Source organism: Cryptomeria japonica, chromosome 11 (genome assembly GCF_030272615.1).
Source record: "Cryptomeria japonica chromosome 11, Sugi_1.0, whole genome shotgun sequence".
In the NCBI taxonomy this organism is placed as follows: Eukaryota; Viridiplantae; Streptophyta; class Pinopsida; order Cupressales; family Cupressaceae; genus Cryptomeria; species Cryptomeria japonica.
This window is the reverse complement of record NC_081415.1, coordinates 712,075,932-712,102,733: the sequence shown is the minus strand read 5'-3', so window position 1 is coordinate 712,102,733 and position 26,802 is coordinate 712,075,932.

Below are 26,802 nucleotides of genomic sequence, written 5' to 3'. Positions count from 1 at the left end.
ATCTAAAGAAAGCATCCAATCACATCAATTCACCTAGATTGTGCTTCCTCTTGGAGAATCTCGACCGCTCATCATCAATCAATCTCAACCGTTGGTTTCTCTTTGAATTTTCTATAAATTTGGACTCTCATCCCTCAATAAAAAAAGGCTAGAGATTTTATTGTTATCATGTTGGCTTTTCTCTAGAGTCATTGAAAATATTGCATCTTAGTTTATTGTATATTTTCTTAATCATCTAGCTTAATTTGCTTAATCATGTAGCTTAATTTGCTTAATCTTGCATCTAGCTTAATTTGCTTAATCTTGCATTCATATAGATTAAATCCTCCATCTTGGTGTAGTCTAGTCACTAGTATTGCTTAATCTAAGAGCAAATCTATACTCGCATCTTTTAGGAGGCAATAGGTCAATTTGTTATGGTTTTACATTTATTGATTTTGATCAACTAACCATGCATGCAATGATCTATTGAGTGTTTGTGTTTTAGATACAGATTCTAGATTTCACAACCACATTTTTTACGCCCATTGTGGGGCCGAAATATTCAATTTTTGGCCTTGCATATTATTTTCAATTTTATTTTTCGGATTCTTTCTTTACAATTATCCACAAAAGTTCGTACGAATTTATGTTAGTTGTCATACAAGTATTTACCTTTTGTCTTATGGTCTAGTGATAATTATCGTATGGTGAGGTGAGAAAACTCATACAATTTTCTACTCATATGAAAAACAGAGAGGTTTTTAGGGGTTTTTTTATGTGAATTTGCCGATGTTAATGTTGACCCTTCTATGTTCTCTGTTTATCTGATATTTTGGACAGCCTAACAAGTTTTTTTGTAGAACACTTGTCAAAGAATCTATCACTCAAACTTACGCTTGTCAAATAATCTACTAATCAAAAGCAATATTACTACTAATTCATTGTTTTTCGAGGTTGCCTAGGATATTCAAGAAAACTTTGTGTATTCTTAATTGTTTTCTAAGCACCTAAATTGCGATGTGGTAAATGAACAAATCTGTTTTTCATGTTTGAGAAAAGTCTAAAAGGTAAGAGAGCATGCTCTTGTCTGCACAGACAATCAGAATTCCAAACCCTTAAAGCTTTTCTAGTTTGATATTTGTGTTCCTTTTAGTAGGCCTGTCACAATGGGAAAAATTAATCACCCTGTGAGAACGGCCCAAGTGAGCACAGCTAAACCCAAGCATTCTGACTCACTATAATAAATAAGCCTCTTTGGGATTAAAGTATTGGAGGACGGAGTTATTTGAGTTTTCTCTTTGAGATTTCTCATATTGGGCATTTTGTAGGGCCTCATGGTCTCAATCACACGTGCGTGACTACATCTTGCTTTGTACCTTGTCGGGCTATAAGCCTCAATCATGCTTGCGCGAATTCAAGGGGTAACTTCGAATGGAAACCCTTAATAAGAACTCTAGGATAGAAGCTACTTGGTGCACCTTCGAAAGGGGGATAATATTTGTGCAAGAGAGATAGTAACTCTCCCAAGATACTTGTCATATCGTGTCGCCATTAGCATTTGGAGTCGGCTAATACGGCGTTGAGAATCCATTGTGTGAGACTCAGTGGTCGTATTATGATTAGCTATTAGGTGTGTACCTAAGTTTGCAAGCAAAGGTTTTCTCTCTCAGCCAACTTCCTCGGGATTAGTGTGATGTGCTTGAACTCACTTTACATCTTGCATGTCTATTGTGAGTTTATCATTGAACCATCTGAAACTGAAACTGGAAAACCTAAATAATCAACTGAAACATCAAACTCAGTGGTCAAAATCATGTTTCCTATTCATTTTTAGTTTGATCCTATACCATATGAGTCAGGACCCCAATGCCCAGTTTGTCACATACTGCTATGTGAGAATTGTCGTACAAGTCTGAAACCTTCACTATTTGCTATACCATCATCTTGTATGAGTAACCTAGTTTTTCATCTAGTTACCATTAGTTTGTTGTATGGTTTTAGGATTTTAGTCATACGAGAACTTGTCTTCTTGAGTCCATAGAACTTTGTTTGCATGATTACAGGCCTTTGTCATACTTTTCTAGTCATTCCTAATACATCACAAGTGATCATATACCTAGTATTTTTCATCCTGAGCATAGCATCTTGATAGTATTCCCTGGTCGTCATGTTACATGACTTTATCGATTATATAGTAGCTGGTTCAATCAATGATCCATCAATCTAATCCACTTAGAACATGCCTTATATAGGATAGATCATTCATGAAACTAGACTTGGTCTCAATCTCTTCATCCAATCATCACCTCAAACAAACATCTAGCTTCATATCAACCTTGACATCGGTATCACTTCTAGCTCTTGGTCACACCAATTGTAAATGCTTGTTCGAACTAGGAGCTCTTCTAAGAAAGCTGACAAAAGTAAGAGTCAATCTTGCTCATTGTAAACTAATCCATTCTTTCAAGAACAACCAATCTTTGACAAACCTTTATCTTTAGAACAACCAACCTCTAACAAACCTTCGTCATCAAGCCAACCAATTTTTGATCAACCATTATCTTCCAATATGTCTGGACAAAAAAAAGAAAGAGAGGCCTCTAAACACAGTGTTTGCGATAACATTAGCACTCATGCTACTAATAGTGACTCCTCATCTAGTGATTCTGAACCTTCTAAACCTAACGAAGATACTATAATTAAATGTCAAAAGGACAAGGATTTCAAAAAAATGATGAAAAATATCATGGCCCGGGAAAAAGAAGAACATTTTCTAGAATTGGCTAAACAAGGAGCTAGACTTCCCACTGACTACAACATTGAAAACATTATCACTAATGAAGAAGAGACACCACTATCATTGGTAACCAAACAATTGCAAGCATTACAAACTGAGATCAAAGAAATGAAAGGCAAGGATAAATATTTTGTACGATATTCTTTGGACACATTTTGTCTGTTTCCATTCGACAGGAATATTCACATGCCTCCATTTCCTTCAAGAATGAAAATTCCTAAGTTTGACAAATATGATGGTGTAGCATCCTAAAATTGCGACACTTGCAATTTCGACTGCATTTTGGTCTTCACGATGGTGACGCAACACGGAACCTGAATGGAGACCCCGAAACCTGTTTATGACACTAAAAACTGCATTTTTCAAGCACCCTAGCCTGAACCTCCTTTGCACCCTGCTGTCCCGAGAGGTGGGACCAGAGCGCCCAGCGCCCTGGTCCTTCAGGACTAGGGTGCCCAGTGCCCTGGTCCCCCAGGACCATGGCGCCCAGCGCCCTGGTCCCTAGCCCTATTTTGGGCCCGGTCTCCTATGGGACTTCGGGTCTTTTTGTTTGCAAAATGGAAAATATCATTTCCTGGTCGGCCTAAGGTCGGGAAAATCAGTCTATCAACCCTAATTGACAAGTATATAAATGACATTTTCCTCTCTCATTTGGATAGAAGGAGAAAAAGGTGGAAATGATACTCAAACATTCAAGCATTCAAGCATTCAAACATTCCTTCAAGCAATTGATCATTCCAAGTCTCCATTCAAGGCTAAGTGTTGCATTCAAGACAAGGATTCAACCATTGAAGAGGAGATCACTTACTACATACTACAACATACAACATACAACAACATCTATACCTTCACACATAAGGATACAAACATCCTTACAACAAGGTATTAGCACTTGTTTTACATTACAGACATTTACATTTACAACATTTCTCATTTCTTGGTTAATTCCAAAACTGGGGTTTGACCTAAAGGCAAACCCCTAATCCCTAACCCCCCAATCGTCTTCACTTTTCTATGTGTAGGTTGCAGGTACATGGCTGAAATTGAAGATCTGGAATCCTTGTGCAGAGACGAACAAATCCCCCTTCGTTTCGTGGATTTTTCGGAGGACCGTGTGCACGTCGGGCGCCATCGTCCCGTCAACTTTTACTCAAATTTGCAGGACAGTGCCGTATCGACATTTTACTACTAATTCCAGGTCCGCAGCTTCATCCTATATCCCTATCTCAGTTTATAAGCGAATCTTTCTCACTTTCTATGCATTCCTAGCTTAATCTTTCTATCTACATTCTTTACAAAAGAGGGTAGCCTTGCTGTCTTAACCCTTGAAACTCATTTAGCATCCAATCTTGCCTTGTGTGGGATTGGATCTTGTGGGTTTCAACCCCTCTTTTGAACGTAAAGTCTCCCAAGTGAAAACCATCAACCCTAGCAACCTCCCTTCTCTCTCCTTGGAGTTGGAAGAGGGGAGAGCAACTAGGGTTCGATCGATTTTTCGCTTTACAGATGGCAAGTCGGATCCTCAAGACCATGTCTGAGAATTCTGTGCTCTATGTATGAAATTTATGCATGAACAAACATATCTTATGTGCCTCTTCCCAAGAAGTCTAGGAGGACAAGCTATGGAGTGGTTCTCAAAATTGCCTACAGGAATTAAATCTTTTGAGGAGTTGGTTGAACTATTTCTCCACCAATACTCCTACAACATACGTCATTTTCCTTCAACATTGGAGACAAATGTTCTCTAGATATTCATGACCTATTCCTGAATCTGAAAAGATGGACATCTTTGTTAACAATCTAATTCGTGAGTTACGATATAATATTCAAATGCAAGTATATCCTTTATTTAATAAAATGGTGGATATTGCTCTCAAAATAGAAAATGTGCTTGTGAAGAAAGGAGAAATCTCACTTTATAAGGAAACACAACATGGCTCTAGTTCTAAAGAGAAAAACAAATACTAGAAATATGACAAAGACAATAATAGAAATTGTGAGATTTTGCCAAGATCTAGGGCTCAACGAAAAATACAATAGAGAGACAAAATATTGATAGGAATAAATTTTATTCTATCAAGATGAAAATACTGATCAACTGGATCATCAAGCATTACATACAATGAATATGAGCCATCTTATATAGGCAAGGCTATATGGATATTTGAGCACACAAACATGACATGTGGCTCAATAAGAAACAAGGGTAGGTAGAAAATAGGTGTGGGTAGGTAGGAGAAACAATATAATATTCCACATGAGGTGGATCACCCACCGAAGGTGGAATGTAACAACAAGAAAAGTCCACAAAAGGTGGAAATTCTCCTACACACTCTATCCCAATGTGGCACAAACACCCAAGTGTCTCATACCCAAACTACTACTAAGTGTTGTACAAAAGTATCCACAATCATGTCAACCTCTAAAGATTGATCATGTAGAGAATGCACAAGAGGGTCAGAGTAATCCCTTGCAACAATCAAAGAAGGATCATCTTCACCAAAGAGAAGATGAATGTCATCAATGGTGTCTCCCAAATTTGTAATGTAGGACTCCACAAACAAATATACAATGTCTATCAAGTAGGCATCCCAATCAACTGAAGTTGAAAGACATGGAATATGTTGCTGCACTAAATCACGAGAAGGAAAAACTATCGCACTAGCTACATCATCAGGTGCAATACGTGGTGTGATATCAAGAGAAGGAGATGAAATGAAAGGCTCAAGAACAGGATCACAAGTGAGGATCCCCAAGTTCAAATGCCCAAATTTCTCCTCAAAATCTGAATCATCAACATAGGAAGAATCAACCTCATCAATATGACCACAATCTGAAAAAGAGTACAACTGAGATGCATGATCAACCACCCTATTCGCAATGATGGCTCCACTCTCCAAGTCTCTAATGATAACTAAATTAGGTGTGAACTCCATAGTTTTCCTAGTTGCCCCATGTGTGATTTGATAGATGGAAAGAAGATTATTTGTCAAGTGGGGTACACATGACACATCATTGAAGGAGTTATCTCCAATGGCAATAGATCCTTTCCCAATCACATCCATGTATGTATGATTGCCCATCAAAATCTGTGGCATGTGGCAAGGCTCAAATGTAGAAAACATAGACTGCGAAGATGCCATATGATGAGAAGCCCCTGAATCTAGAAGCCATATCCCTGAATCAGGACTTGTAGTAGCACAAAGAGCTTGTCCCTTTCCTTTATTTATCCCAAAAGAGTGATCCTTTCCTTTATCCTTGGAAGAAGAAGCCGATGTAGACATTCTAGAAGGTAGATTGATTCTATTCTTCTCAAGAAGATTCTTCAACTCATCAATATCCTTCTTATAACAATGATGTTCATCATGTCTTGACTTCTTGCAATATCCACAAAAAAGATTGTCCTTATATGATTTCCTCTTAGGTGAAAATGGTGTATCAACTTGTTGTGGAGAGGAAGATTGTGCTCCATCTTGTTGTGGTTTTGACTTAGGTTGCTTTTGATTCTTGCCTTTTCCTTGATTGCTTTGATTCCTTTATTAGCCACCAAAGCTTGTGACTTTGAAGATTTGAGAATCCCCATCGTGGTCAACTTAGATTGCTCAAATATCAACATCTCCGTGAATGAATCAAATGAGGGAGAAGTGTATGAGGAACCTTGAGCTAACCTATGGGTGTGAAAGCTAGATACAAAGGCTACATACTCTGAAGGAAGCTTGTCCAATGAGTTATAAACCAATTGAGCATCCTTTTTGTCAATTCCACAATCCTTTAGCTTTGCTCTTAACTCAGTTGCTTTTGTGACATAATCTTGGATTGTATCAAAATCCTTGGGATCCAAAGTTGTGAGTTCACTATCAAGCTTGTAGCCCTTAATCTCATCAACTTGACCATACAATTTCTTAAAAATATCCCAAGCCTCTTTAATTGTTGTACACTTATCAATGTGAAAAATGAGGTCATCTGATACATACTTTCTAAGAGTTCCAAGTGTCATAGAATTCTTAGTAAGCCATTCAATTTGAGCATTAGGATCAGCCTTAGGATCAAGTGGTGTTTTTATAGTTTCATTTACATAATGAATGAGTCCTTTTTCCATTAGTTTACTCCATGCCTTAATCTTCCATGATGCATAATTATGAGGAGTTAAAAAAGGAAATTTAGGAGAACCCATAGCACCAAAATGAAAAAACACAAGATAGAGAGAGACACAATCACACAAGACACCCCCCCAAAATACTCAATCAAGAAACCCCCCCCCCCCCCAAAAAATGGTGATTTGGCACTTTATACTTAGTGCGTATACAATGGGCCACTTGCAAAACAAGGCAAAGTAGACTTCTGATTTCAATTTACAACTTCTCAAAATGAGATCTAAGAGACTTCAACAAATACTACTAGTGATCTAAACTAAGATCCAAGCAAAATGCAAGTTCCAAATATACCAAGAATGGCCAAATACTAAAACTAAAATTTCTACTCAAAATCACTACAAACAAATGACAGATTATGAAAGTAGACAAAAAAATATGCATTTTCAAAAAAAAGGGCACCTAAAAAGGAGGTTGTATGACCCCAAACGAAGCCTCTGAAGTTGCAAAATCGGGGATTAGACAGGTACAATAATGAATATCTGATATTTCTGAAAAATCTGTCCATGAAAATCATAAAATTCTTCCACCACTGTGAAGAGCACCAAATTCTAGCCCATTTCAAAAAAAATTGCACCAAAAAAGGAGCAAAAATGAGCAAGATATGGCCTTCCAATGTTGAACTACAAAACTAAAAAGCTCAATGAAGAGGGGGTCAAAAAAATTCAAAATACTGCTGACGTGGCACTGAAGTTAGAAAATGACAGGCTTAAATTTGACACCCATCTACCTATCAAAAAAAATTTGCCTCCTCGCCCATTAATTGTCTGTACTGTATAGACTTGCTGATGTGGCGATTTGACTGGGCGTATGGATGTCTGCCTATCCTGCCACATGTCTGTACGAAACATCGACCGTGGGCCAGTAGCCACCTACCACATGGCAGACATGGGTCCCATCGGGTTTAATGTCTGTCTGTGAGTTGAGGGAGGTCGGAGCTGGTCCAGCAGGGTAGAGAGTTGTCGACAGCGGGGAGTGAGTTGTCGTGGGGTCCGGCAAGGTAGCAAGAATGGGAGGTGGACGTGCAATGCTCAGGAGGAAAATGTGTAGTGGCAGCGGGGGCTCTTGATCAAAAAATGCAGCGGCTAGTGGGGGAGCTCAGGAGACAAACGTGCAGTGGTTGACAGCGGGAGAAGATTTGCGGGGCCTGAAGTTCGTCGGAAAGGGAGCAGCGGGAGGTCACCAAGGCACGAGAGCAGCGCTGGAAGGAGCACAGGTCCTGGAGAAATGATGACCAGGGCACAAGAGTTGGAGGTCCCTACAGAAACAGCTTGCAGTACGACGGATCACGGGGGGGTCTGCGGACCCCCCAAAAACAAATTTTTTTTTTTTCAATTTTTTTCAAATTTTTTTTCTAATTTTTTTTTTTTTTTCAGAAAGGATTTTTATAAAAAAAAATTTGAAATCCATACAATAAAAGTGAAAATGGGAAAAAAAAAAAAATTCTACGCAAAATAGGCTGACTTTATAGCCAAAATTCATGGAAATGGCCTCCCGGACTCAACTGTGATGTCCAAATCGCTGTATGATGCCCCCAAAAATTGAAGATCCCCAAATCCAAAAATTAAAGCCTCCAAAAATGTCTCCAAAAGAATAATCAATGAAGCCCTATAGGTGTTGATACCATGTGAGATTTTGCGAAAATCTAGGGCTCAATGAAAAATACAATAGAGAGACAAAATATTGATAGGAATAAACTGTATTCTATCAAGATGAAAATACTGATCGACTGGATCATCAAGCATTACATACAATGAATATGAGCCTACTTATATAGGCAAGGCTATATGGATATGTGAGCACACAAACATGACATTTGACTCAATAAGAAACAAGGGTAGGTAGGAAATAGGTGTGGGTAGGTAGGAGAAACAATATAATATTCCACGAGATGGATCACCCACCGAAGGTGGAATGTAACAACAAGATAAGTCCACAAAAGGTGGAAATTCTCCTACACACACTATCCCAATGTGGCACAAACACCCAAGTGTCTCATACCCAAACTACTATGAAATGCATTTCCTAAGTAAACTTAAGTAAGGTGTAATAATATCTGAGATGAATAATTATTTACACCAACAGAAATGTTGTGAATGATGGATTAGTTGATGTTGTATAACCAAAACCAATAGTATTTAATCTAACTAGTGGTACACAGGCCCTCAAAGCTATTGAAAGTGTTGCGGAAAACCCTCCTAAGAAATCAAGAAACTGGTTCAAAGATAAGCCTTGGGTTTCAAAGCCTAAACGTGATTTCACTCTTTTGGGAGAAACCTATGAATCATCTCCTAAGACTTTGTTGGCAAACAATCTGATCATATTGCCTGACAACTCTAGACCATATGATCATGAAGTCAAACCCAAATGGTAGAGGGAAAATGATTACTATGAATATCATCAAAACAAGGGTCAAACAACTAATAACTTCATGAAACTCAAACACGAGATTCAAGACCTTATCAATAATGGCAAAATTGTTGCGAGAAATCACGCAACTGACTCTGATCATAAAGCTTTCAAAGATCCCTTGCCTACTTATGAGCAAGGAGATTCCTCTAAATCCAAGGGAGGTGCGAAGATAAATTACACTTATACCAATGATGATAATGTCATCAACATGCTTGAACCTTCTCAATTAGAGCATTGTAATGTAATCATAGTCAAAGAAGAGCAAGACAAACTGAGAGCTGCAAACGTTGTGACCCATGCTCAAGGAAAAGTTACTCTCAAAGGAGTTGGTTCCTCATCTTCTAATCAAATGGCATCATCAAATCCATTGGCATCATCAAAACTATCGACATCTTCAAACAAACAACCATCTACAATCACTGCGAAGCCTTCTCCATCCAAACAGTTGGTTTCACCATCTTCTTCTTGTTACAGCATTGTTGAATAGCTAAAACAAACTATTGCTCAAATCTCTATTTTCGAATAGCTTAAGATCTCTCCTACTCATAGAGAGATCCTGGACAAATCTTTTCTCACTACCAATGTCTCTAAGGACTTAGATTTGGATCAGTTTCAATCTATGATGGGTCACCTAACCTCACCTCACTACATGTCCTTCTTTGAAGAAGACAATAATTCCTTGATTCATCCACATAATCAGCCATTACACATTGAAGCCATGATCCATAAAAACTAAGTCAAACATGTTTTGATAGATGGAGGTGCCGACTTGAACATTTTTATTCACATTCTACTCATACAATTGAGATTTTTTGAGAATGTTATAGATCAAAGAAAGAAGATATCAATAAAGGCTTATGATGAAGAAGAGAGAACCTTTAAAGGTCTGGTGTTATTACCAATCAAGGTAGGACCCGTGGAAAGAGATGTTATCTAATAGGTGCTCGATCTTCCTTTATCTTACAACATTTTGTTGGGCAACCATGGATTTATGATATGCAAGCAGTGTCATCTACATACCATCAGTGCTTGAAGTTTCCCTATAATGGAGTTGAGGTCAGTATTCCTACTCATACTAGCCACACTTGCAGTGTATTAAAATAATGTATTGATACTCTTGTTCCTCACAATAGAGAAGCCTCTATAGTTGAGAGCTCAAAAGCTATGATGGACTTAGAAAAGAAACTAAAAATCATAGAAGTTGGCATGGGCGGATACAAGATAGAACCTGTACTTTCACTGATGCCTCTTCCCCCATCACCTAGACAATCTAGAAAACCATCTGAAGCTATGAAACCAAAAACTTCACTTCCAAATGTCATCTATGATGGTACTTTTGTGCAGTCCTCTACTTCCCTTACAAATGAAAAAAAAGAGGCAATTGTTCTCGAATGGCTTTACAAAGGAGAAAATCAAGATAGAGAAATGCAATGCTGTGAAATTTCCCCTAAACAATATGGTAAAGGATATCAGATAATCCAATGCATGGCGTATTTAGGTACAGGTCCTTTGGGAAAATGTCAAGAAGGAATTACCAAACCCATCAAGCTACAAACCAAGTCTACAAATGACAACACTAGACTTGGATACCATCTAGATAAACCATCAAAGCAAAAGCGACAATCCTATCGACCACATCAAACACCAGAGGAAGTAAATAGATAGAAAAATTAGGAAGAATATGAGAAATAACATGAAGAATTGGCGATCAAAAGAGAAGAAGAATCTTATAAACAAGTTGCAAAGGTACCAGCAAGACAAAGACCAGAAGTAGAAATTCCAAAAGAAATGAGAGAACAGGTGGAAAGAATAAAGAAATGTTTGCACCATTAAACAATCCTATCACATATATGGGAGTAATACTAGAAGAAGATTCAGAAATAGATTCAAATGAGTATAGATGGGGTCCAGAACCTTTATCAGATGCATCTACTAAAGAAAATATTGAATAATCCAATGATATTATAGATGAAGAAAAAGAAATAGCGCACATGAAGTTACAACAAGAACTAGAGGAAGCTAGACTGAAAAGATAAGAAACTTATGAGCAATAGCTAAGAAAAGAGAAAGCACAGGAAAATCCCTCACCTAATGTATCTCCATCTAATGAGCTAAAACAAATCAGATATGGGAATACAACTAAAGAACTAGAGGCTAGTCAAGCGGGACCAATCATTAGTCCAGAAGAAGCTGAATGGGAAAGAAGACATAAACTAGTAGAGTCATCAAGGCTATGTGAACAGGTATGTCAGCTATAGGTTATCACTGAACTAAAACAAGAAGGAACTTGCAGCAAAAAATATGTTGATATTGATACCATACATGCTTTTACTGAGTCGCTTGAAGAGGAGTCGGATGCTTCATCTTCTAACTTTGATCAACCTAAAATAAGCTCCCTCTATGATATTACCTATTCCAAACCAAACTATGACTACTTTATCATGAATGTTGAGACTCTATCTGAAGAAGTTATTGTTGTTAAACCACAATACATATTCCAGTCTGAAGTAGGAGAAGATTCTAGTGGTAGGTGTGCTGGGTTAGATACTCTAAACACTAACGTAGGCTTTGATAATCATGTTATGACTCTTCCCGGTCTCAAGACATTAATGCAAGGTAGTCTTCTAGAACTCAACTTGACGGTCCAAGGTTGTGATGACAATACTGTGAATTCCCTTGAACCTGTTGAATCTTTATCCCTGGTATACCCTGAGCTTATTGACCATACTCTACAAGACCAACCCATGGATATCCCTACTTTTTCTAATGGCTATGCCTTAGCATGTTATCTTAATGCAATTGAACCCATGAACTCTTCCATCAACAAACAAAGTGTGAACATGACAGAAGTGGATGTCAAGTATTTTAGTCTCAAATATCAAAAGAAGAAAAACAAGTGTTCTAATGGTGAAAACCACACTGTGGCAGTATTAGAACCGAAAAAAAGTAAAAATAAAAGATGTATCTGACGGTGAAGACCTCCTGGAGGCACTTGAAGGTGAGATACTTGATATTCAGCCTAATCACTTTCAAGAGTGATCATTAGTTTGATTGAACCTACACAATCAGTGAACATTGGAACAAAGGAAACTCCACATATAATACATGTGGCTCAATCCCTATCAGCAGAAGAACTAAAAGAGTTTACTGATTTCTTCATAGAAAAAAATATTAACTTCACATGCATATATGCTAATATGCCTGGTTTGGATCCTGACCTTATAATGCACCATCTTTCTATTGCTCTTGGAGTCAAACCTATCAAACAAAAACTTTGAAAAATGCATCCTCATGTTGCATTGCTTGTTAACGCTGAGCTAGAGAAATTACTCAAAGAAGGATTCATCCGAGCAATTGATTATGCTGAGTGGATATCCAACATTGTCCCTGTTTCAAAACTTGATAAATCAATCTGTGTCTACATAGACTTCAGAGACTTAAACAAGGCATGTCCAAAAGATGATTTCCCACTACCTAACATTGAAATGATAGTAGACATGACTGTTGGTTATGAAATGTACTCTCTAATGAATGGATTTTCTGGCTACAACCAAATCAAAATCACACCTGAAGATCAAGAGAAAATAGCATTCACATGTGCTTGGGGAACTTTCTGCTAGAATGTCATGCCCTTTGGCTTAAAGAATGCAGGTGCTACCTATCAAAGAGTTGTAACTATAATATTTCATGACATGATGCACAAAAACATGGAAGACTATGTTGATGATACCTTGGTCAAATCTATTAAAAGATCGACACATCTCTCAGAATTGGGTCTTATCTTAGACAGAATGGAAAAGTTTAAACTTAGACTAAATCTTAAGAAATGTGCATTCGGAGTTAGCAAGAGGGATTGAAGTTGATCTGGCAAAGGTTAAAGCTATAATGGAAATGCCACCTCGAAAGAATGTAAGTCAAATGAGAATTCTATAAGGGCGGCTTCAATCAATAAGACACTTCATTTCTCAGCTAGCAGATAAGGCTCAATCATTCATGAAAGCATTACAAAAAGGAGTTACATACACTGGGATGAAGAATGTAAACAACACCTAAAACAGATCAAGGAATATCTTTCCAATCCACCTATCCTGATGCCTCCAATTCAAGGCAAACCTTTGATTCTCTATATATCAGCTACTGACACATCACTAGGGGCACTCTTGGCTCAACAGGATGAGAACAAAAAGGAATGATCTGTCTACTATATCAGCAGAAAATTGGTATCCTATGAGATGAACTACACTATCATTGAGAAAGCTTGTTTGGCAGTTGTCTTTGCTTCACAAAAATTAAGACATTACATGCTGGCACATTCCATCAAACTGGTTGCTAAGATTGTTCCTCATAAATATCTTCTAAGCAAAGCAACACTCACAAGAAGAGTGGCTAAATGGGTTATGGTACTCACAGAATTTGACATTGAGTATGTAGAACACAAAGCTATAAAAGGACAAGTAATTGCAGATTAGCTTATTGGTGCTCTGCTTGAAGATAATCAACCTCTAAACATAGAATTTTCAAATGAATCCATAATGCGTCTAACTTAGTGATCCTGGAAAATTTTCTTTGATGGATCCTTTACTCAACAAGGTTTTGGTATTGGGATCCCTTTTATCACTCCTCAAAGATACTCAATTCCAAAGGCGTACAAGATCCTCTTTCCTTGTACCAACAATATTGTAGAAGATGAAGCCTTAGTGAATCAATCAAATTGTCTATTGAGTGGAAAGTTGTTGAGTTATACATCTATGGTGACTCTCAGCTAATAATCAATCAGATCAATGATGTGTATCAAACTCAGGATGAAAAATGGATGCCCTATAAAAGAATGGTTGATGACTTTACGAAATACTTTGGCTTGGTTTCATTTTAGCATATTCCTAGATCAGCAAACAGAGTAGCAGATGCTATGGCCACATTGGCATCTATACCACAACTACAAGAAACAGAGTTTCGCTATGAGTTTTTGGTGGAAGAGCTTCGCTATCCTGCTTATGATTCCCCTGATTCCTAGATCATTTATTCTATCATTGGGCGTGACTCATCTTTCTATAACCATATCTATTCCTACTTACGTGACCAAATCATCCCTGATAACCTTACTTGCAATGAGAAAAGAAACCTGATTCGTAATTCTTCATGATATGTCATCATCACTAACGATATATATAGGTGAGGTTTAGATGGTACTTTTCTTAAGTGTCTAGAACCCAAAGAGTCTTAACGTGCGTTATCTAAAGTTCGTGAAGGTATTTGTGGATCTCACTCAAATGGTCTAACTCTAGCTCAAAAACTACTAAGGGCCAGCTACTATTGGCCAGATATGGAAAAAGATGTAAAATTTGCCAAAACTTATCAGAAATGATAGCTGCATGGAAATATCATACACGCTCTAGCAAGGGAGCTTATACCTTTTATCACACATTGGCCTTTTCAACAATGGGTCTTTGACCTCATTGGCCAAATCTATCCTTCATCATCCAATGGACATAAGTTTATCATAACCACCATCGAATATTTCACTAAGTGGGTTGAAGTGGTCCTGCTAATCAAAGCAACTGGCAAACAAGTGGCTATGTTCATTCTTAATTACATTATTTGAAGGTATGGAATCCCCTCCTCAATTGTAACTGACAATGAGGAGCAGTTCAAAAACAAGGATATAGATGAGCTTTGTGACAAGTTCAAAATAAAATAACATTGGTCTTCCATATACTACCCCCAAGGTAATGGATAGGTTGAAGCATCTAACAAAATTCTGTTAGCCATCTTGCATAGAACGGTCAACAAATCTGGAAAGAATTGGCATTTGCAGCTCAATCTGGTGCTATGAGCTTATAGAATGAGCATCAGCACACCTAGTGGGGCTACACCTTTTTATTTGGTGTATGAGACCGAAACAGTCTTGCCTATTGAGGTTGAAATTCCTTCTTTAATAGTTTCTTTACAAGGTCTTATCAATGATGAAGATCACAGAATATCTAGATTGCAAGAACTCGAGCTATTGGATGAATGTCGGCAAGTGGTGTTCGATCATCTGAGAGCTTACTAGAAGAGAATGTCTAGAGGCTATAACAAGAAATTTCAACACAGAGAATTTTTAGGTTGGTGACCTTGTTTTGAGAGAGAATCCTAAAAATCAACAACATCAGGAACAAAAAGGGAAGTTTGAACCCAACTTGTTGGATCCCTACATTGTTACTGCAGTCTTTGGCTTTGGCGCTTACCAACTCTGATATGGAGATTCTCATAAAAGAGTTGCAATTAGGTTTGTAGGTTAGAAAAAGGTGTTAAGGTGGGTTTCCATGTTTGTTTATGCCCTTCTCTCCTCTTGAATCAATTCCAACACCTAAACTCACGTGGAAAAATCTCTACCAACTTGTTTACTCCAGTTACCAAAGATCCAGGCTAGAACTCACTAGAGTAAGTTCAACCATCAAGATGTCAAATTATTTAACCTTCACTTACAGGGGACTAGGAGGAGTTTGAGGTGGTGTAACAACTCCTACCATGTGGTTTTGTAGTTTGTTTTCCTTCATTTCTTCATCGCTTTCATAAGTTCCTATTTTCAAGGCCTAGTAGCCCAATGAGTCCCTTTTAGCCCTACCTTCAAGTTTTTCTCTCATTTTTTCAAAAAAAATCCAAAGGACCTCCTAAAATCTTTTTTGATCTGGATACCCATTTGGACATTCTTTATGATTCAGGAGATGAGTAGTTTCGGTTTGTCCGTACAAGTACGACCCCCAAATTGGCTCTTTTGTAGGGTTTAGGGCTTATAAGTTTTCTTTGATGGAGTTTACTGGTCTCCACACTTTGTCATATCCCCCCACTCATACTAGACATATGTACAATAACCAACTTCAATGTCAAATACTTGGCACAATCATATTAGATCACCCCTGCAAGCAATAATGAGAATAGCAGTCATGTTCCTAGTCGGGCTATGGCAGAGCTTGCCTAGGGCATGAAGGTAAAATGAACCCAAACAACTTCTAGGAAACAAAAATAGATATTTCCATTATTTATAGACTCCATAACTCGAATCCCTAAGGGCATAGAGAATCCACAAAGGAAATTCAAGTTGGAGCCATTCTCTTGGCCTTAACCTCTACTCAGGCCGAGAACATTGTAAATAGGAATAATTTCAAAACACCAATTAAAACTGCATAAATAAATGTCACAAATACTTTCTAAGCACCACACCAAAACATATTAATCATCCATGAAGGTACAATATGGAAACTCCTTCATCTAGTATGGACTGCTATAAGCAATTTTGCAAATTTTACGAAAACAAGAAAATGCTTGAAGTTGCTTATTGAGGAATTTGATTATCTGGACCTTCCAACCTCCTTACAATGATTTTAAAGGCCTTATATATTCCTACTCATTCACAACCAACCACCCATCAGTTCTTTAACCACCGATTTGAGCATTTTTCAAAAATTGCTCACTTTGTTGCAAAAAGTTGTCAAGAAAACATGACAACTTTTGCTCCACAATGCATTTTTGAAACTTGTGCATATCTAAACACTCTAAACCCCCTAGGATGGCTCCCTAACATCAAACCAACATTTCTAAAAGCCTTATGAGGTCATGCATGAAGTTTTACCCAATTTTGCTAAAATGGTGCCATTTTAGGCTTACAAAGGCACATTGGCCAAAATTGAGAAAATAAGTTAACACTAGAGACAATCAAACTACCAATAACCTTAAAACACACTTTTATACCTTTTAATAATCCTTTATTCACTCATTTATCCAACTGGGGATCATTCACTCCAAAATTGTGAAAAATCATCAAGAAATCTAGGTGCTCCTGCACCATACTCCCCCAATGAGAAAGAAGTCAAGTGACTCCTTTAGGCAACAAAGAGAGGTCTATGCTAGCCTTTGGAAAGTATTCTTTAGGTACCCAAGTGGACTCAGATTCTAGAAGATTTTTCCATTTAACCAAATGATCCATGTAGGTAGTATGCCTAGTCTTCTTGAGAATTATTGAGTCCAACACCTTGTCCACTTGTAGCATGGTTGGAGGTGGCAAAGGCAGGTCTGAAAGTGATTGAGAGACATTTGAGACTCTACTACATTCCTCTAGAAGTGTGCCTTTGTACTACACCAAGTCTGCAACATTAAAGATAGGAGACAAAGCTATGTCCCCGGGTAGATCAATTTTGTAAGCATTTTGCCCATACTTAGCCAAGGCCTTACAAGGTCCAATCCTCCTCATTTGAATCTTTCTAGGGACACCTTTTTGAAGCCTTTCTTTGTTCAAGTGAACCATTACCAATTCACCAACAACAAATTGTACATTCTTACTCTTTTCATCCACTTTGTCCTTGATTCTTTGAGAGTTTTCTTGTAAAGCCTACCTAACTTGCTCATAATTCTCCTTTATGGACTGATTCATGTCAACAATGTATCCACTCCTCTAAACCATACTTCCAATGTCTCTAAGCTCCATCACATCTCTTGGATGAATCCCATAAACTACTTCAAAAGGACTCTTACCGGTTGATCTATTCACACTGTCATTGTAAGGAAAATTAGATTGATGGATGATTTGATGCCAAGCTTGTCCATTATCCTTTGTCAAACATCTAATAAGGTTCCCAAGTGTCCTATTTACCACCTCTATTTGGCCATCCATTTCGGGATGGTATGCTGAGATAAAAGACAAGTTAGTACCCAATCTCTTCCATAAAGTTTTCCAAAAATGACAAATGAATTTGGTATCTCTATCTAACACTATACTAATTGGTAAACTGTGAATCCTAATGACTTCTTTGAAAAACAAATGAGAAATATGGCTAGCATCATTAGTTACCTTACATGGAATGAAATGGGCCATTTAAATAAATCTATCTACCACAAAATAGATACTATCAAATCCAGTTTTGTTCTTGGGTAAACCAACAACAAAATTAATACTTACACACTCCCATGGCCGGTGTGGGATAGGTAATGGCTGATAGAGTCCAGAATTAGAAGAGGTTCCCTTTTCCCTTTGACAAACAACACATTGTTCAACATACTTTCTGATATCCCTTTGCATCTTTGGCCAATAGTAGAATCTTTGAACAAGTTCCAAAGTTTTATTCAACCCAAAATGACCACTTAAGCAACCATTGTGCTTCTCTTGCATCAAGTTCTTTCTCATGGACCCTCTTGGCACACAAAGCTATCCTCATTTAAATAAAAGACCATCTTACAAAGTAAAATCTGCATATTAACTATGAAAATGATTCCTAAACTCTTGGCAAACCTTGTAGATGTCAGCAAAATCGTCATCATCTTGATATAGCCCTTTGAAACTATTGAGTCCAATGCTTTTCAGTTGCACTTATTGAACTATTAGCAACCTTCTACTTAATTCATCAACAACCTTATTACATTTACCTTTCTTATTCTTAAAGGTAAAAGTATAAGATTGCAAATACTCTACCCATTTGATATGCCTATGATTCATTTTTTCTTGGGAGTTGAGGAAACTAAGAGCTTGGTTATCAGTATAAACCACAAATTGTTTAGGTAATAAGTAATGCCTCCATTTCCTAAATGATTGAACAAGTGCATATAACTCCAAATCATAGGAATAATACCTTTTATTGGCTTTATTGATCTTTTCACTAAAAAATGCAATTGGTCTGTTGTCTTGGCTTAGAACTGCTCCAACTGCTATTTTGCTTGCATCACATTCTATGGTGAAGAGTTTGTCAAATCTTGGGAGAAAAAGGATAGGTTGAGTAGCCACCTTTGTCTTCAAGAGTTCAAATCCTTCTTGTGCCTCTTTTTTCCATTGAAACTTAGCATTTACACCTCCTTTAATTGTATCAAGCATAGGTGCACATATCTCACTAAATCCTCTGATGAACTTCCTATAAACTGTGCAAAACCATGAAAACTCCTCACTTGACTTGTTGTTTTAGGTGTAGGCCAATTGATTATGGCTTCCAAATTTGAGGTATCCATCTTCAAATCACCACTTGAGATTACAAACCCAAGATATACCAACTCCTATTTCATGAACTCGCATTTCTCCAAATTGATAGTTAGTTGCTCATCACATAATTGCTTCAATACAATCTCTATATGCCTAAGATGTTCTTCTTTAAACTTACTAAAAATCAAGATGTCATCTAGATAAACAACAACAAATTTACCAATGTAATATTTGAGCACTTCATTCATGAACCTCATGAATATGCTAGGGGCATTTGTGAGTCCAAATGGCATAACAAGCCATTCATAAAGACCTTATGTGTTTTTGAATGTTGTCTTCCACTCATCTCCCTCCTTGATTTTGATTTAGTGGTAGCCACTCTTGAGGTCTATCTTGGTAAAATACTTAGCACCCCCTAAACAATCCATCAAATCTTCAATTATTGGAATAAGAAACCTATACCTGATTGTAATCCAGTCGATGGCTCTTGAATCAGTACAAAGCCTCCAAGTACCTCCCTTCTTTGGTGCCAAAATGGTGGGAACTACACATGAGCTGACGCTCTTCCTTATTAGACCATTATTGAAAAGTTCTTGGATTCGCTTAGCTACCTCTTTATTCTTCTCTAGTGTCATTTTGTAGGATACTTTATTAGGCAATGAGGCTCCGGGTATGAAGTCAATTTGATGACTTATGGCTCATTGAGGAGGTAAATTAGCAGGTATTCCATCACTTATGATCTCCTTGAACTGATTGAGTATTTTCTGCACTTCAACAAGGATACAAACCTTCTTGTCCTTCTTTTTCTCTCTTGGTTTTACAACAAGTGCAAACCCCACTCCTTCTCCTTCTTTGAGAGTGTTTATGAACTCCTTCTCACCAGCTAGCAACACATTGGAACTTTTAGATCTGCTCTCTTCTTGATCTCCTAAGGATTAAATTTTATAGGTAACTCCATCTTTTTGAAAGGTATATGAATTCTTTTCTCCATGGTGTATTGCTTTTCTATCAAATTGCCAAGGCCTACCTAGGAGTAGGTGGCATGCATCCATTGGAAATATATCACTCAAAATATTGTCTTTGTAGCCTCCTATGGTGAACTCTACCCAAGTTTTCTCATTCACAAAAACATGTTGCCCCTTGTTGAGCCAAGTAACCCTATAAGGATCACTATGTGGGATTCTTTGCAGTTTGAGTTTCCTTATTGCCTCTTATGACGTTATGTTATCAGTGGATCCTGAATCCACCACCACTCTACACACTTTACCCATGATCTTGCACTTTATCCTAAACAAGGATCTTCTTTGACTAGGTTCCTCCTTTACTAGTTCCTTGATCAAACTCTCCTTATCATGAGGTTCTCTCCAACTTCAAAATCCAAGCTTACTTATGATGTCTTCACATTTTCTACATCTTCTTGAATATAACTTACTCTCCTTTCACCTCCTTGGGATGAAGAAGACTTCTCAAGTCATCTATAGGTCGGGTGTCCAAGTTGATGATAATTGTAGCACTTCATTGTGGAGAAATAGGACCCTCTTCCTAATCCACTAGACAATCCTCTATTAGAGTTGCTAGATCCCCTTCCTCTATAGCTGCTCTTTCTATTGGAATCCCCACTTTTCTCTACCAAATTGGATTCCCCTTGGGATATTTGGTCTACACCCCTTCCACCATAGCTACCTCTATGAAATCTTCCATCTTTTCCCCTACCTCTTCCTCTATTACCTTACTCTTGTTTCTTTTTACTCTTCTCTTCCACCTTGAGTGCTAGTTGATAGCACTTGTGGATAGTACTAGGACATAACAAACTTAACTCTTCTCGGATATTCGACTGCAAACTATTCAATTACCTGGCAATCTTGATGCTTTCATCCTCTACCACCTTGGATCTCAAACACAACTTCTGAAATTCTTCTGTGTAGCTGCTCACATCTAGTTCTCTTTGTCTCAAATTTTGTCTCCTCTTACGTAATTGAATTTCATAGTCTTCAGGGATATATGCTTCTCTCACCTTGGCTAGCATCCCTTTCCAAGTGACAATTGGGTTCTTACCCTCCTTTTGTCTTTCCTCTTGGATGAACTTCCACCAAGTCAAGGTTGCTCCCCTCAATCTAGATTTGGCTACCTTCAACTTTTGTGCTTCACTGATTCCATCACGTTCAAAGTGATTATCTAACCCTTCAATCCACTCCATAACCACTTCTAGTTCCATTTTCCCACAAAACAATGGCACTCTTTCTAGGGACTTACCTCCTAAGGCTTTGATGGCTTTAAGGAAAGGTTCTTCAAGTGAAATAGGATCTAATTCAGGCATGCCATCCTCTTCTTGTTAGGTCCCAGAGACAACTGAGAGGGTGGGGGAGGTGAATCAGGTGTCAAATAAATTTAAACCAAAAACATCTTAACCAAGCTTAATGCTTAATATCGGTAAACCAAACTCAATGTCGGTAGATAGTTTATCAATTAATTTCAATACCGGTAAAGATTAATGTATGAAACAAAAAGACAATAACACATAACACCAATATTTGTACGTGGAAACCCTGTAAGGGGAAAAACCACGGTGGGAAACCTTACCCACAATTAGATGATACTACTGTAGATAGTATGTGTATACAATAGGGGTTTTGCACATGCAGAAAGGCCAAGCGCCTAGAGCTCACTGCTCAAACACAAATAGGAGTCACACTGACTACAATTGGATGGTTAAATCCAATAATGATGTACTACTCAAAATAGCATCTTCATATGCTGAATTCAGTACCGGTTCAGTTCTGATATGTCTTCACAAAAACCTTCCTTCAACCTTCAAATGATTTTTGCGTGTATAGCTCTTCTTATTCTCACATATACCTTATTACAAATCTTTTTCCCAATCGCATATCGATCTTATAAATAAGATCTTACATATATACCGAAGCCTAGGACCAAAATGTATAGGTCGGCTTTACAAAAGATATTACAATAAAAACAATTTATAAGTAAAACAATAACCGATGCAATATCTGATTCAACATGTCAGCTTAATACATTTACAACATTAATAAATCATCTCCATAGCATGTCGTGTTGATCTGGAATAGATAAGCCTATCAGTGCTTATCCTGGACCTATTTTCTGATAACAACAAAAATACAAACACAAATATACCAATGAACAAATCTCCAAGACAAAGTGTCCAAACGATGTCTTCGATATAACCAAGTGTTTTCCATGTCATTCCAAGTGTTGGTGAACAATATATCCTATCGGTGAACAAGATACTGGTAACTGTGCATAAGTCACTAGCTTGCCGGTGAACATTGTCAATTCTCCAAGTGCCAAAGTTGATAAGTGTTAATAGGTGTTGAGATCAATGACAAAACCATATCAACATATCCAAAATACCAACAATCTCCCCCTTTGGCATTGATGGCAACACAAGATGGAAAAACCATCAAAGTGCCAAAACAGAAATGCCAAATACCAAAAACCAACAATCTCCCAAAAGAGATCAAAACCAGAAATCAAAATTCAAGTATAGAGAGTAATCAATCTCTCCCAAAATAACAATCTCTCCCTCTAGGAGTAACATGTGTTTTTCCATATCAATCTCTCCCCCTTTGACATCAAATGCCAAAGTAATACAAAAACCAAGTTTAAATACAAAATACCAACTACTCCCCCTGAGAAGTAGCTCTACTCATCAAAGCCGGAGTAAAATATTTCTCTATTAGTTCTGCCAGTTGATGACAAACATCAACTATCTAAGTCTCTATCGGTTGGGGTATGACCCCAAGATGATCTCTGAGATATTCAAAAGTTTCCTTAGGCAAAGGTTTAGTGAAAATATCTGCAATCTATTCTTTAGTATTCACATAAAGCAGTTTTACTTCTTTTGCTTCAACATTCTCTTTTAGAAAATTTAGTTTGATAGAGACATGTTTAGTTTTAGAATGTAGTACCGGATTCTTAGATATATCAATTGTTGTTGTATTATCACAATAGATAGTTATAGGTTCCTTGCATTTTACCTTTATATCCTTCAACATTTACTTAAGCCATAATACATGTGTACAGTTGGTTGTTGCTGCAACATATTCTGATTCAACTGTTGATAAAGATGTGCAAATTTGTTTCTTACTCAACCAAGAAATTAATCTGCTTCCAAGAAAAAATACTCTACCAATGGTTCTTTTTTTGTCATCTACATCTCCTGCCCAATTTGCATCTGTGTATGCACATAATTCAAAGTTTTCATCTCTAGGATACCATAGGCCAAGGTTTGTAGTGCCTTGTAAGTACCGAAAAATCCTTTTTACTGCTGATTCATGATTTTCTTTAGGATTACTCTGAAATCTTGAAACAATACATACAACATTCATAATATCAGGTCTTGTTTGTGTCAAATACAGTAGACCTCCTATCATAGATTTGTACCTAGTCGGAGTAATAGGTGTAGATTCATCCCTTAGTGATAATTTTTCATTTGTAGTCATAGGTGTGCTTACCGGTTTAGATTTTTCCATCCCAAATTTCTTTAGTAACTCCTTCAAGTACTTAGATTGACTCAAGATTATACCTTTATCAGTCTGTGAAATCTGCAATCCTAAAAAGAATTTTATCTCTCCAATCATAGACATTTCAAATTCTTGTTGCATTTCAATAGAAAAGTCTTTACATAATCCATCTTCTCCTCCAAAGATTATATCATCAACAAAAACTTCTATAACCAAGATGTCATCATTAGTCACTTTATAGTATAAGTTGTTGTCAACATTACCTTTAGAAAAACCAATCTTCAAAAGGTATTTATCCAATCTAGCATACCAAGATCTTGGAGCTTGATTCAACCCATACAAATATTTCCTTAACCTGCAAACCATATCTTTGTTATCTATTAAAGAAAATCCATCAGGTTGCTCAATGTAAACTTCTTCTTCAAGATCTTCATTCAGAAATGCACATTTAATATCCATTTGATATACTTTATAGTTCTTGTGTGTTGTAAAAGCCAAGAATAATCTAACTACCTCAATTCTAGCTACCAGTGCAAAGGTTTCATTGTAATCAATTCCTTCTTTCTGTGAATATCCCTTACACACTAGTCTTGCTTTAATTCTGATTACCTTACCATCTTCATTAAGTTTGTTTCTGAATACCCATTTTGTTCCAATTACATTTTTGTCATTAGGCCAGGGAACTAATGTCCATGTGTTATTGTTTTCAATTTGTTCTAATTCTTCTTCCATAGCTTTAATCCAGTGTATATCTTCACATGCCTCATTAATTGATGCTGGTTCAATTTGAGAAATAAGACATACCTCTTCATTTTCCATTCTTCCTTTTGTCATAACTCCTTGATACTTGTTCCCAATTATTTGATCTTCAAAGTGGTTCAATCTTACATATCGGGGTGCCTTTGTTTGTTGTTGTTCCTTAGTTACAGTGGAATTTTTAGATGATACCGGTGTAACGGGATCTTCATTCTGTATAGGTGTGTTCAATGTAGGTTCATTTGTCAATATCTCTATTGCCGGTTCAGAGTCTATATACCTTGAATTCACATTTGTACTCTCAATAATTTTCTGCAATCTCTTGTTAAAACATCTATATGCTTTTCTCTTAGATGAATAACCAAGAAATATTCCTTCATCACTTCTGGGATCAAATTTGCCAATATAATCATCTCTTCTAATATAGCATTTACTTCCAAATATTCTGAAGTATTTAAGAGTAGGAGTGATACAAAACCATAGTTCATGAGGGGTCTTACCACTTTCACCTTTGATGTGAACTTTGTTGAATGTGTAGACCGTTGTGCTTACTGTCTCTCTCCAATATACATGTGGTAGATTTGCTTCTGATAACATACTTCTAGCTGCATCCAAGATAGTTCTATTTTTCATTTCTACAACTCCATTCTGTTGTGGTGTCCGGGGTGCTAATAACTATCTTCTGATTCCATTTACTTCACAGAATGTATTAAATTCCTTAGATGTAAATTCACCTCCTTGATCTAATCTCAGACATTTGCTTTTCTTACCGGTTTCATTCTCTACCATCACCTTGAATAGTTTTAATTTCCCAAGTGCTTCTAGTTTTTCTCTAAGAAAAGTAACCCAACACATTCTAGAATAGTCATCAATGATTAGCATGAAATATCTATCACCTTGTAAGCTTTTAGTTCTAGCTGGACCACATAAATCAGTATGAATTAAGTCAAGAGCATTATTGGATTTTTCTGGAATAGTTTTAAAAGATGCTCTAGCTTGTTTTCTAAATTGACATTCCTTATATACTGGATTGTGAGGTTTAATAATCTCAGGTAAATCTCTTACTGCTTTAGTTGTACTGATTTTCACAATGCAATCAAAATTTACATGATAGAGTCTCTTATGTCATAGCCAACTTTCATCAATGAGTGCAATCAAGCATGTCTTTTCATTGTTATTCAAATGAAAGATATTACCTCTAGTTTGATTACCGATTGCAATTTCCAAACCAGTTATGTTCATAATTTTGCATTTTCTATTCTTGAATTGTAACTGAAATCCTTTTTCAACTAATTGACCAACACTCAAAAGATTATGCTTTAAACCTTCAACATAGTAAACATTGTCAGTATTATGCTTACCATCAAGAGATATAGTACCTTTTCCTTTGATTAAACAGGCTTTATCATCTCCAAATCTTACTAGAGCTCCATTATATTCCTGAAAAAGTCAAGAATTTACTTTTATCACTAGTCATATGATGTGAACACCCTGAATCAATGATCCATTCATCCTTAACTTCAATTTTAGCTACCAGGGCCTGATCTACCAGTTGAATAGTAGGTGCCAGTTGATCTTCTATTATAGAAACAAAGACCTATCCATTGTCTATCGGATCCTCATCAGAATCATCAATGACTCCTTCATCAGCAAGATAACAAAATTTGTCTTTATTCTTCTTAAATCTGTATCTTTGATATTCAAGGTTAGGCGTGTATGTTCTTCTAGCTTCATCTTTCAATCTTGCATTTTTATCAGGGCATCTTGAAGCCATATGACCAATCTTATTATAGTTAAAATATTTAAAGGGTGCTTTACCTTCATACTTACTTCCAATTGGACCTTTAGGCATTTTCCTTGCAAATAGTGCTTCAAGTTCTTCATTTTCTCTCCTGCTTTCTTCAAGTTCTCTGGCATAAAAGGCTTTCCAATCAAACTTGTCAAATGATGATGTAGATGATGTTGATGCCTTAAAAGATAAATCTATCTTTATAGTAGCAACAAGACCAAATTCCTCAATTTCAAAAGCTGAAAGTTTTCCAATCAATGTGCCCCTAGTTACAGATGTATTAGGCATTGTTCTTAACTCATTTATAGCAGTAACTTTCATTTTGTATGTCGGTGGCAATCCTCTTAAAACTTTTGAAACAATTTCATCTTCACTTAAGGTTCCTCCACAACATTTAATACCCAAAACAATTTCATTTACTCTTTCCATAAAAGCAAAAATTCTTTCATCTTCTTCCATTTTCAGATTTT